Source organism: Vipera ursinii, assembly GCF_947247035.1.
Source record: "Vipera ursinii genome assembly, chromosome: 2".
Taxonomy (NCBI): Eukaryota; Metazoa; Chordata; class Lepidosauria; order Squamata; family Viperidae; genus Vipera; species Vipera ursinii.
The window spans coordinates 108,297,088-108,311,877 of NC_139513.1; positions in this window are offsets into that span (position 1 = coordinate 108,297,088).

Here is a 14,790-nt window from a genome sequence, read left to right on the forward strand (position 1 = left end):
GTTTAATTCACATACCATTTAAGAGGGCTTCTATGCAGTATATCACTGTGAAAGAAAAATAGACTCAAACTACAAAAATAATATTGTAGGAAACATTACATTTATTATTAGTAATGTTCCAGGCAATGTGCAATGTCAGGCTATGACACTTAGCATCTTTGTATTCATCAGATCTAACAGCACTGAGACATTCAGAGTAACCAGTCTTTCTCCCTACATCTGAAGACTGCTACATTTTCAAGACAATGATGGTTCCTTCGTGACCAGTAAAATCTCCATCTTGTAAACTTTCATGTCATCATCATCATCAGAGAAGGAACCTTGGAGGTCTTCTAGTCCAGCACCATGCTCAGGCAGGAGACGCTATACCATTTTAGATGAATGGCTGTCCAGTCTCTTGTTAAAAGCCTCCAAAGATGGAGCACCCACAACTTCTGAAGGCAATTCGTTCCAATGATTAATTATTCTCACTGTCAGGAAATTTCTCCTTAGTTCTAAGTTGCCTCTCTCCTTGGTTAGTTTCTATCCATTGCTTTTTGCCTTGCCTTCAGGTGTTTGGAAAATATATTGAAACCCACCCCCTTCTTTGTGGCAGCTACTCAAATATTGTCACCCCTAGTTCTTCTTTTCACTGGACTAGACACACCCAATTCCTGCAACCGTTCTTTATATGTTTTAGCCTCCAGACCCCCTAATCATCTTAATTGCTCTTCTCTGCACTCTTTCCAGAGTCTCAACATCTTTTTTATATCACGGTGACCAAATCTGGAGTATTCCAAGTGTGGTCTTATAACACTTCATGTAAATGGTACTAACACTATACAAGATCTTGATTCTATTCCTCTCTTAATGCAGCCTAGGATTGCATTGGCTTTTTTTGGAGGCTGCGGAACACTTCTGGCTCACATTTAAGGGATTGTTTACTAGGACTCCAAGATCCCTCTCGCAGTTAGTACTATTGAGCCAGGTTTTACCTAATTTGTACCTGTATGTTTGGTTTTTCTTCCCTAAGTGTAAAAGCTTGCTTTTCTCTACACTGAATTTCATTTTGTTAGATAGGGCTCAGCGTTCAAGTATGTCAAGATTCACCTGGATCTTGAGACTATCTTCTAGGGTGTTGGCTATTCCTCCCAACTTGGTGTTGTCTGCAAATTTGATGAATTCCCCTTCTATTCCCTCATCTGAATCACTCATGAAGATATTAAAGAGTAAGGGAAAAGGTAAAGGTTCCCCGCACATGCGTGCTAGTCGTTTCCGACTCTAGGGGCCGGTGCTCATCTCCGTTTCAAAGCCAAAGAGCCAGCGCTTGTCCGAGGACGTCTCCGTGGTCAGGTGGCTGGCATGACTAGTTGCCAAAGGCGCATGGAACGCTGTTACCTTCCCACCGTAGTGGTCCCTATTTTTCTACTTGCATTTTTATGTGCTTTCGAACTGCTAGGTTTGCAGAAGCTGGGACGAGTAACAGGTGCTCACTCTGTTACACAGCACTCGGGATTCAACCTGCCAAACTGCCGACCTTCTGATTGACAAGCTCAGCATCCTAACCCACTGACCCACCGCGTCCCTATTATATTAAAGAGTACTGGGTCTAAAATGGAACCTTGGTGCATCGCACTGCTTACTTCCCTCCAGATGCAGTTCCATTGAGGACTATATATTGAGTGTGGTTTGTCAGCCAGTTACAAACCCATCCGGTGGTGATGCTGTCTATCTCACATTTTTCTAGCTTACCAAGAAGCAGATTGTGGTCTAATTTGTCAAATACCTTACTGAAAATTATAAATCTATAAATGCCTATATATTGCCTTTTGTTAATTTGCCAGTTTTCAAATGAGTGGATTACAAATCCCATCACCTATCAAATAATGTTGGCTGGCAGTTATTATAATTTTAGTTTAGTTGCAGCTGGAGGGCACTAAAAGTTATATGTAATTTATTTCATGATCTGTGAATAGTTGAAAGTAGCAATGTGTTAGCTGAATAAAAAAAATTATCTCAAGTTCAAAAGCTTTTGCATATGACACCTCTTTCTTAAACAGAGAAATATATACTGCAAAAGGGCTGATTTACAAATGAGTTTACCCTGGCTATATTTCAGGTGAAAAAAAATAATTACAAATGCCTTGAATGAAATGATTTTTCATAAGAATGCAGGATATTAATAGAATGGCACGAACAAAGGGAATTAGAAGACTTGAAATAACTATAAAATTGCTTACGCTGTAAGTAGCAAATAAAAAAAATGCTGTACATTTTCCTCAAAATATACAGCACGCCGCCACCACTCCAATCTCAGTTTAAGCTTTTATTGCATACTAATAAACTAACAAAAATGTCACGAAACAAATACGAAATCCAACAGAGTTGAGTGGGATTCAAAGGGAGAATGATACTGGTGCGCCAGTTAAACTTTGTATTTCTTCCCCATTGTGGTTGGTCGGTCGGTCGGTCAGTCTATCTGTCAAGGGTTCAATAGGTCAAAACAGAAACCGAACTCTGCCTACAATAGGATGCTATGGCTCAACTCACTCTGCAGCCATGATGACATCTTGATTAACTCAAGAAACTCACATTGCTACATTAATTGCAGATTAATGTAGACTGCAGGGGGTTTTTTTTAGCTTCTGTCCCATTAATCTACTACCTTCTATGGGGAATTCTGCACAGCAGCCTAAACAGCTTTTTTTCCTTTCCTGCTCCTGTCTATTTGTGAAGCTGACTTTAGCAATTCCTGTTTGGCGATGAGGGCTGAACTGCAGCCATTGCACACCTTGACTGCAATGACTTGCCATTCTCTGCTCCTGGCCCTTCCTTCTGACCCATAAATAGTCTTCTACAGGTGGCCCTCTAAATGTCTACATTTTCATTTAAGGATTGTTCTCTCTTCACTAGTTTCTTCTTCTCCTTTACTTTCTCAGATATTTGCACACAAGGATGCCTTCACAATCTCTTCTCTGGTTATCTCTGTCGTGTAGCGGGTTCTTTGCAGGCAATAAGCGAGATGGAAGGTTACAAACAGGAACATGCTTTATTGAGGTAAACAGGAAAAGAACTGAAACAGTGGCTGCTGTGCAGCTACTTATATGGTTGGCCACTAGGTGGGGGCCAATAGGTTTAAAGTAATGCGTTCCCGCCCCAAATCTACCAATGATCTTCTTGGAGACAAGTCTGGCTTAGTCAGAGACTGTTACACAGACACCCCATTGAACAACCTTTAAGCAGCATTTAAACAGACACGTGAATCAGTACAAGTAAAAATCCCAATACATTACACTGCTCCCCCCTAGAATGTACACACATTATTTAATAACATAATCTTGAAGATATTTCGGTGGTCTACATGACCATTCAGAACGCCTGGGGGTTCTGGGCAACTCCCAGTCTACCTGCTTGCCTGCCAGGCTGGGTAGACCAGGACTTTGGGTTCACGTGAGTCAAATTGACTCATGTTCCTTTGGCTGGCCGTTCCTGGTTGGCCCAAACCAAAGTCCAGTGCGGTAGCTGGGTCAGTGGAGCTGCTTCCCTTTTTAGGTTGACCTTCCCCATCTGGAGCCCCAAGTTGCACCTCCTGACTGTGTCCATCTATGGCCACCTCCCCATTGTAATGACTGAATGAGTCCTCAGAGCATGTGAACTGCAGTGTCAGACTGCTGGCTGCCGGCTCTTGTTGAAGACCCTCTGGGGAGTCCTTGTTTAGTGACTGTTCAGCAAAACACCTTTGCAGCTGATCAATATGTCGGCAGACGACTTGCCCCCCATCCAAGACCATCTCGTATGAGAGGGGTCCAGAGACCTTAACAATTTTACCAGCACCCACAAATTCCCATGCCCATAGTTCTGGGCCCACACCCCATCACCCACTTGCAACCCCATTGGTGCTTTTGGGTGTGTGGTGTCTGCTGCTACTCGGTCAGGTTGCAACCTGTCCAGTTTCGTGATAAGTCGTCTTCCCCAGCGGAGTTCTGCTGGGATTTTGCCCATTGCTGTGCATGGTGTAGTGTGCTGGCATAGCAAAAAATCAGCCAGCCTATGGTGCCAATCCCCTGAAACAACGCGCTTTAGCGACTCTTTCATCGTATGCACCATGCATTCAGCCTGCCCATTAGTCGAGGGGTGAAAAGGAGCCGATGTTGCATACCTTATGAGGTTTGCCCTCAAAAAGGCCTGAAATTCGGACACTGTGAACTGGGCCCCGTTGTCCGAGATTAAGACGTCCAGCAACCTATGTGTAGCAAAAAGCTTCCTAAGCACCTGGATGGTCCTAGCAGTAGTCATAGTGGATATACGAATTACTTCCACCCATTTAGAGTGGCTGTTGACCACTATCAAAAACGACTGTCCCTGAAAGGGCCCAGCGAAGTCAGTGTGAATCCTTGACCACGGTGTATGAGTCTCCTCCCATCAGTGGACAGGGGCTTGCAGCATTTCTGGTTTGGACTGTTGACACATGTAACACCCGTGTACTTGGGCCTCGATAGCCTTATCTAACTCTGGTCACCACAGGTAGCTCCGTGCCAGAGCCTTCATCCGGACGATACCCAGATGGCCCTCATGCAGCGACTGTAGTACACGGTGCCTTAATGAACTGGGGACAATAACCCTGCTCCCCCATAGAATACAAACCCTTATGAACTGAAAGTTCATGTCTTCGTGTGTAATAGCTCTGGAACTCTGGTCCTGGGCTATTTTTCAGCCATCCAGTGTGAACCCAGGACAGCAGCCTGCTTAAGATTTTGTCTGCGGCTGTTTCTGCAGCTACATACCCAGCATGGAGTATGTATGTATCAGGCAAATCTTGAATTGACAAGATGTGAGCAGCTGGAGCAGGATCTGGCTCCACATGTGGCAATGACAACTGGCTAAGGCTGTCTGCATGGCCCATGTCTTTGCTGGGTTTGTGAACCAGCCTGTAGCTGTAGGCTGACATAAAAATGGACCACCTTAACTCTGCAGGATGGATGCCTTCAGCATCGATATGGAACCCCAGGAATTCTGTGGAAGGGACCCCAATTTTGAACTTGTACTTCTTCAGCTTGAGTCCCGCTGTGCGGAACCGTTGAAGGACGGCTTTGAGCTGCCTTGCCAGGACCTCAGTGGACTCTCCGGCGATGAGTACATTGTCAAAATGGGGCAGACTTCTGGAATACCCTTGAGTCCCGCTGTGCGGAACCGTTGAAGGACGGCTTTGAGCTGCCTTGCCAGGACCTCAGTGGACTCTCCGGCGATGAGTACATTGTCAAAATGGGGCAGACTTCTGGAATACCCTTGAGTGTACACTCCATGACTCCTGGAAGATCCCTGGACTACGCTAACCCCGAATTGGAGGCGCTTGATCTTAAAATCCCCCTATGGGTCACAATTGTTTGTGTGGCCACTGTGGCCTCATCCATGGGTAACTGTTGATATACCTGTACCAAATCTAACTAAGCAAACATGGTACCCCCTTGCAGCGATGCCAAAATGTGGCTCACGACTGGTACCGGGTACGTGTGCTGCTGCAGTGCCCGGTTAATGGTACACTTCTAATCAGCGCAAATCCTGATTTCCCCATTGGCCTTAAGTGGCGTAACAATGGGAGTTTCCCACTATCCCCCATCTACGGGCTGTAGTACTCCCTGACTGACTAGCTTGTCCAGCTCTGCATTGATTTTGTGTTTTAGTGCAAAAGGCACACGACGGGGCTTAATCCTAATTGGCATTACTGAAGGATCAAGCTTAAAGGCTATCGGAGGGCCCTTGTACTCTCCCAAGCTTGTGTCAAAAACATCTGTGAATTCCTCGCATACTGACACCAAGTTCTCTGATTGTGTTTGGTGGATTCCGGTTACTTGAACGCCCAGTGCATCAAACCAATCAAGCCCAATAAGGCTTGTTCTCTGGCCCTCCACCACAATGACATCTAGGGCCCCCCAAAACCCCTTGAATTTTACAGCTAAAGTGGCCTCCCCCTTAACGGCTACTCATGAATTCTGGAAGTCAGAATAATATCAGACGGCCGAAGCTTGGCCCATTTCTTGCTGCGGCTGCATACTAACTGGAAGGTCTCAAGGGAAATAATGGATACAGCTGAACTAGTGTCCAGTTCCATCCTGGAAGGAATGCCTTGCAGCTCAACTTGTAGCCGAAGTTTTTGTTTAAGGGGGCGGCGAGCTCCTGTGCAACAGACACGCCTGTAGCTGGAGCAGAACCCTAGTCTCTGCGGCCCCAGGGCCCCGGTACCTCTTCTGAGTGGCTCATCTGGTTGGTGGTCCTTCTGGCAACCTCTACAGACGGCTGCGATGTGGCCGGACTTCCCACAGGCCCAACCCAAATGTGCAGCTACTTATATGGTTGGCCACTAGGCAGCGGCCAATAGTTTTAAAGTAACACGTTCCCGTCCCAAATCTACCAATGATCTTCTTGGAGACAAGTCTGGCTTAGTCAGAGACTGTTACACAGACACCCCATTCAGCAACCTTTAAGCAGCATTTAAACAGACACGTGAATCAGTACAAGTAAAAATCCCAATACATTACAATCTCCTTTGACACTAATGCCAACTCTTTCCCTCCCTCCCTCTCCCTCCCTCCGTCCCTCCCTTCCTTTTCTCCACTATTGCTTTAAAGTTTAATGTTATAAGGACCATAGTAAAGGGAACCAGTTGCTCCTTTATTCCTATGTTACAGTAAAGGTCTATGGAAACTCTGCACAAGAAACAAGTGATGGTTCAGTTTTATGAAAGCAAAAAGTCTGTAGGTTCAGTCCAATGTGCTTATATTGCAATGTAAAGGGGTTTTTTTTGGGGGGGGGGAGTTTTGCTATGCTGTGGGCAAGGGGTGGGAAAGCAAGAAGAGTGGGTCTCATCCAACTGTAATTTCCAAAAAGTTCAAAGTAATCCTAAATAAACTTGCAGTAATACAGTCTAGATATAAAGAAGAAATGTATTTTTGCAGCTTGATGACATCCTCCTGTCCTGAGCAAAAAATAAGTAAACAGTGGGCCCAGGTAGCATTTGAAATTGTCGCCACATTTCCTATGGTCACTGTGAAGTACTGAGATGGAGAGGGGGAGCTTAGCCTCTATGTGGATGTTAAAATTCCCAGAATTACCCATCTAGCGGATTCTGCTATCACTAGTTTAGATAGCAAAGCTGTTGGGCAATAGGGTGGGCAGCACAGCAACAGAATCTCATTCTGTCTCATTTCTTCTGTTCCGTAAGAATAACTGTCAAACGAACAGCTTCTGAATAGGTCCTCTATCCCTCTACCTTATCACTTTTTCAATGAAAATCCTGGAGGATGAGTTGAACAGATTCAGCCCACCACTTTCACCCCGACCAGGTCTTCATAATGAATGTTGGGTCAACTTTTTCCCACGGAATTTGATCTTGCCTGATTATATTTTTTTCATTCACCAACCTGATATTCAAGAGCATCATCATCAACTGTTTTGCACAGTTGGTGGAGGGGCCATCAAGGTCTTGGGGAACAAATGAGTAAAAGGCAGAGATGATAGTATTCATCCTATTCATCCTCCCACTTTTGTCTGCAATTATTAATCTGCCTGCCACCACTATTCCTCTTTGTCCACTAGGCTTGCAATGACCCTGTCACCTATTGGGTTCTTTGTACCTATTTACTTTTCCTTGCCTTTTCATTTCCTTGTCCTTCCTTGTTTTGTTCTGCTGTTTGACACCTTTGGATTCTTTTTTTCTGTTTTCTTGTCTACTCTCCATCTAATTTACCCTGCAGTTGCCCAAAATTCTCCCTTCCCTTCCCTTCCCCTCTCTTCCCCTTTCCATACTTTTTTATTTTATGCCTCCCCCCCCCAGCTTCAAGAGGGGGGGGGAAGGCATAAAACAAAGGCTTTCTTTTTTCACCAATTCCCAATAACAAAGAAGTAGCTAGTAGACCATGAAGCTTGGCTAGAGTGCGCTGGGAAAACATAAGAACAACGAATCCTGCCTCAGCACTGAAACTGCCTTTTAAACAGAACTGATAGATGTGTCCATGAATGTTAAGAATTATTTACTTTTTAATAAAACCTGAAAAACATAGAACTTGAGACTGAACAGATGAGAATAACAAACAAACAATAATAATATGTTTAAATCTTTGAAGAAAAAGGCAGATGGAGTCTTCATAACAACCAATAAGTAAAGATACATGCTCATACTCATCGTACAGGCATAAATTAAACCTAGTTCCAGTAGGGCTGAAAAAAGGATTAAGGGTATTTTGGATTCTTGGAGTTGTTGAGTGATTCAGGAAGCAATATTTTTCAAAATATAAGTAGTATTGTGTGTGTGTGTGTCCTTGAGTATGAAGCCAGATGCACTACTTGTGCAAGAAAAAGAATATGCTGACAGGTGTGAGCCCACTGTACATGCACAATATATGACCTGGATTCTCCTACTGGCTTGGTTATCTTGCCAGATGCCACTACCAATTTATTCATATTAGCAATTATGCAAGAGTTATTGTAGTTAAAACTGGATTTTTCTGGCCTATTATCACAATTTATATTCTTCATTTTCCTACATCTTACCATTTGGGGGGTAAGCATAACAACCTGTTTGTCAATTATTTAAAATTTGATCAGTAAATGACCTTGCTGACTGTCTGTCCCTTCCTATTTTTTTCTGCTCAGCAGTTGTTCAGACCCTAGACTGCGTCATGCTTTCAGGTCCTTCCACATATTTGGCTACCCCACAACTAGTAGGAGTTGGGAGTAGGAGGCAAGATGCTGCTGTGGGAGTAATCAATCTATATGCATGGGGAGCGCGGCATACCTGCTATTTTCTCCTATTTTTCATCCACCTGTGCACTTTCTCCACTGCTCAGGTAAATAGGAGCATGGGCTTTGCTCTGGCATTCTTTCTGTTTGCTTCCTCCCATGGCAGCCAAGCTTTAAAAAGAGGATTTCCTGGGGTAGATTTTTAGGCAGCAGCTCTTACTCTAACTTCGACCAGACAAAGTTGGCAGATACAGGAATATGATTAGCCACTATAAAAAGCGGGATGTCTGTTCTCTGATGCGGCATTATGCCTCAGTTGTTCTTCCGAGAATGGCACGAACTGAACCAATGGTCCAACTCAGTGGCTGAATTTATACACCATGCTAAGCTATTTAGTCACTGTTCACTGAATGACAAGCTGGGCTCATATATCACTTAACCAAGAAAATAATCCAGATTTGGGCAGGCAAAGATTCTGTAGTGGCTGTAGTGTCATGTCTGGATGGATGACACTAGATTCAAGTCTCCACATTACAAGAGAGCAAAGTGGATGACACATGGCCTATTACTCTTACTTAGCCTAATTTATTTCTCAGGCTGTTGTGAGGATACGGTAATAGGTATCTATTCCCTTTACTGGATGTTTAAAAAATACTAGCAAAACTTTGGAAACACAAGCATTCATTAAAGGTTGACAATATGTATCTCTTTCTCCCAATATTTCTTTGCTGATGTAAAGTCGCGTGCTTCACATAGAGACGGACACAGAGCTGGGGTAAAGATGAGTTTATTCTGAACAGAACGAACTGGGGAAACAGGGAAGCTTGGCGTCTATTTATACCTGCCCAGGTGGATGGCATCCAATCAGTTCAAACCTGGGCTTCCTGCCAGTGCAGGTGACAATGGGTGTAGATCCTGGCTTCCCACCAGGCTGACCATGCCTGGGGCTGTCAACAGCTTAACTCATTAGGCTTATCCTGAGTGAGCAGTTATCGCCCAGAGCAGTCCAACCCCTCTGCTGATCTGCACCATCAACCTCCTGCTGTGCTGTCCCTTTGTGTATGCTGGGAGGCATACACTGCAGCTGATATCAATACAAATATTATTAATAGATGTGGGGGTGGTAACAGGGAAAGGAGATTAATTGTATTTTATTTTTTTACACTTCTTTGGAATAGGGGTTGTGTTCACTGCTTATTTTGGGCATGATAAGGGAACTTCCATTTTGCCCATTGCTCTTTGTGGGCTATTTATATCTCATCCTTCATCTGACAAATAAACAGCACTGTACATGATCCTCCTGCTTTATCCTCATAACAATCTTACAAATTAGGTTAGGCTGAAAGTTGGCTGTGTGGCTGAATGGGAATTTCTACTTGAGTCTTCTCAGTCTTAATCCAGTACTCTAATCACTGCAACACTGTCTGATGTGGTGCTGAGTTTCTCAAATCTCTGTTCCAAGATTGAGATTGAATAGTTAACCAAAATGTATATGATCTTATTCTTAAAATAACTTTCTGGTCTTCTAGCTGTTTGGGAGGATAAGCTACTTGATACTTACAAGAATTGCAGTTCAAAACAGCTGGAGGACATCAGGTTTTGTATCCCTGCTCACAAAATATACTGGGGGGGGGAGGAGGAGGGGGAGAAATATATACACATGCAATAACTTTATCACAGTAAGCAATTTCATATACTTCCTTTTTGCTGGGAGCCATGAAGACTAAAGCAATACTAACAAGATTTTTTAATTCTTAAAAAAATTAAACATGCAAATACATAAAATATAAATATGCACAACATGGAAAATTTGGTTGTAAACGTTGGTTGTAAAACAAAACTGTGTGTGTGAGACAGAATATATGCAATATCCAAACAGCTAAATAACATTATAGCTTAATGCAAAAGTCTTTAACCATGACTTCAGGTGATCATATGTGGACGACTAAAAAAAAATCTGTGTACACTACATGTTTCAGCAGTTTTGCCAAAGATTTACCACCTTGTGACACTAATGACTAAGAACATTGAAAACCTTTCTAAAAAATATTTTGAGAGCCCCACATTTGCTATTTGGGGTAGCCATGGCTGATATGACACTTACTGGCACTATACTATTGACCTCTGTCTTAACAATATGGCCTGGTTATCACAAAAAGTTGAATTACAGTTTATCCAGCCTATTATAAACCTGTTACAGGAGCACAGCCTATAAGTATTCTAAAAGGCCCATCCAAAAAAGTAATAAACTGATTAAAAAAGAGAGAGGACCACTTATAGTTTCATGGAAGATATTCCTGTTTGTAAGAAAGAAATATTTTCCTACATTTCCAGTGACACAGACCTCATGTTCTGAGAGGTCTCACTAGGGTTCCCTCTGCAAACCTTAATGATAATGTAGTTTCATAGCTGGGCAACCTATGGACTGTGCAACTGTTGCACAATAGTGAGGGAATGGGCTTTTAAATACTCGGGAGTAGCATCTGAGGTACAGATTACTTTAAATAGGGCTATGTCTGCATTCTTGTTTTCCTTAATGGGAATAATGCTGGCCTAGGACAGGGGTGGTCAATCATAGTGACTTTATGACCTGGAGACTTCAACTCCCAGAATTCCTGGCTGCTTCAGGAATTCTGACAGTTGAATTCCACAGATCATAAAGTTGCCATAATTGCCCATCCCTGGCCTAGGGGTAACTGGCCTCAACGATTCATTTGTGTGACCTGGTTTCTGGGAATTGTCCTGATAATTGACATAGCAAGAACTCGTGATTCTGTTTTACCCTGAATCAAAGAGCAAAAAATTGTGTGATCCTATGATCCTAAATATAGTATGGATTTTCTGCTGTATAAACTAGTAGGGACTTTCTGCTTCTGCTATTCAAATGGTGGTGGTAGCAGAGGGAATGCATAAACTAAAACTGTCCATTTTGGTTAAGAAAGTAACAACTTGACATTTTTACACTGATTTTTAAAGTAATTGTTATTGATGAAGCAGGTAGATGAAATTCAGTGAGCACTTATACAGTCTATCAGAGGTTTTAAACAAAATACAATCACAGATGGAGAAGGAAACCTAGGGCAACATACCAGAAACTGTGTGTGTGTGTGTGTGTGTGTGTGTGTGTGTGTGTGTGTGTGAGAGAGAGAGAGAGAGAGAGAGAGAGAGAGAGAGAGAGAGAGAGAGAGAGAGAGAGAGAGAGAGAGATTTACATACAATTCACAATTCTCTGGGGTACCTTTTAAAACTGAAGAACAAGGGGCAGTTATCCAGCATACCTACTCAGCTCAAATTAGGGACTCCCAGCAGTATATATCATCCAACCATCCATTTTTGATAAATTTGTGAATTAGTGTAGGCATACAAATATTGACTGGCTTGAGATCATCCAGTGAACAGCATTTCATTTTGAATCCTGATCTCTTTAGTCCTAGATTCACTCTAAGTACTACATCACATAGAAAACAGAATATGCTTGTGTGTGTCCTTGCAACTGCATACACAGTACTTTAAAGTTAGAATTACATATTAGACTTATTATTAGCAAAGAACTGTCCCCATCGATGTTAAATTCCTAATCAATTAATTATACATGTTATGGTGCCTAATGGAAATATATATTGCCTTGTTAAAAGAAGAAAATGTATTGATACTCAGTGACGTGATGTTCCTATGTGGATCAGAATCAATCAATCTTGCAGCCAATAGAGTCAGCCCACAAATAACCTTTTGGAAAGCAGTCTCTGAACTGTTTTCACTTTCTGCTTCTATATATCTTATCCTTTTAAGCAAATCCGTCTTCTAATTATTAGCTAAGTTGCTACAAACAGACAGCGGCTTATGACAAATAAAGTAGCACAACAATAACACGATCAGCAGCCATAGAGGGAATAGAGAGCATTAATGTAGAGATCTCATAAATGTAATACTCCAGCCACATTCATAGCATTGGTACAAAACTGCCACACTGTGAAGTCCTTCCTGTAGGTCTGAATTCAAAAGAGGCAAATCATTGTACTCAGTGGCTGTCAATTGGTTAAAGCTGCTGTTGCTGCTGCTGATTTACTGGTCAATTGAATCTTCAATTAAAAACTCAGTAATATATCATCTCGGTTCAGCTCCTGGGATCCTGTCCCGAGAGAACATGCATATTCAATCCTGGATTAGTTCCAGATGCCCTTTGAGTAACCCATCATTGGTAGCTCCACTGACATCCAGGAGAAGTCCATTTGTCTGAAAATTCATCGGTCACTCTCACCAATAAAATCACTCTGCCTTTTCGTAGCCAAACATGTTTTCTTTACCAACGCAAGGCTTCAGAAGAAAAACAAAGGGTGTGAAGTCATCTATAATCCCTTTCTCCTCAGTGCAGGTTATGTTTTTTAAGATGTATCTTTATGTTCATCTTTTGTTTAACAAATATGAACATGTGTTCTTATTCACACAGAATTTTTTTAAAAAAATCAAGGAAATGTTCATACTTACAAATTAGGAATTTGCAGATAACACCAATCAGGTTCCTCCTCCTACACAATCTTGACTATTAATTCCACTACTTCTTTATGTTCCTGGCATGTTTTTTTTTAAAACAAACAAACAAACAAACAAATAACTCCTTGTCCTCCTATTCTGAGCCCTTTTTGTGTCACCTCCAGCTTTCTTTATGAATTGATCTGGTCCTGTAAGGCAGTGCTTTGGAACTGGTGGTAAGCGTACCACCTATAGTACATTAGCACGTGGCAGGTGGTACGCAGCCTTGCCCAGCCAAGTGTAGTGAGGGAGGGAACACAGCACAGGACTTACTGTGATTGAGTCCTCTGGAGCTGCAGAGTGGCTAGGGCGAGGCAAAGGCCCCAGGCTCACTTCCGGCTCACCTGGATGAAAAGGGGGGGGAAGAGACAGGAGAGGCTATAAAAGGAGGCAGTTTGGGCAGGAGAGGGAGAGAGAGAAGAAGAGGCAGCCTTGCGAGGAGGCGGAATCAGCTTTAGTTGCACCAAAGGGAAAGGAGGAGGAGGGTGGGGGCAGAGGAGATCAAGCAGGCCAGCCATATGCTGATCTACAACTTCTGTGGCAGCCATCTGTGCTGGCAGCAACAAACAGGCAAGAAATGCAGTGGGGGAGGGATTGCCCTCCACACGGAATGAAGAAAGGTAGCAATGAAGAAAGGCAGCAATGGCTGGAGGTGAGGCACGGAATGAGGGAGGGAGATGGAGAGTGGAAGGATTCTTATGTGCTTTTGTGACTTTGAAGTTCTGGGGTTTGTGTAATGTGGGCTTTGTGTTCTTAAGGAGTGTTTGGCAATTTCTATTTGGCTGATGGCTGATGTCTTGTGTTAGCTTCTATCGCTCTCCTATTGTTAGCTGTAAGTTTTGCTGCAAGGGATTTTGAAATATTTTTCTCCTGAATGGATTTTGCCTGTACCATTCCTTTATTTATGAATGGAGCCATTTGGGGAGGCTGTCTTAGCCGGTAGCCAGTACTTATTACATTTTTTTTCTTCCTTAAGCGCTGGCTGCTGGCTCCTTAAGTTTCCTTTCTAGCCAGTAGCTAATTCTTAAAGGGGAATGTGCCTTTTTAAGCTAGTTCCCTCAGTGGCTTGTCTTTTCTGTCTCTGGAGGCTTTTCCTTGTTTGATGAATATATGGAAGAGGAAAATATGGGGGGTGGTGTTCAAATTGTTCCTTCAGAAGGAGATGGGAATGAGAAAGAGGGAGGCAGGAAAGGAGGAAGGGAGGGAAGGAAGTCCCACCTTAGCACTTGGCCACCAGCAGCCCTGCCATTGACTTTGCTTGTCAAAAGGTTGCAAAAGGGGGGTCACATGACCCTGGGACACTGTGACCATCATAAATATGAATCAGTTGCCAAGCATCTAAATATAAATCACATGACCCTTGGTATGCTGCAATGGTCATAAGTGGGGAAAAATGGTCATAAGTAATTTCAGTGCAATTGCAACTTTGAACAGGTTTTTCTTTGGTCATCAAGTTTTTGACACTTTGCTAGGTGGTACTCGAATATTGCCATATCCTAAAAATGGTACAATCAGTGAAAAGGTTAAAAAGCCCTGCTCTAAGGT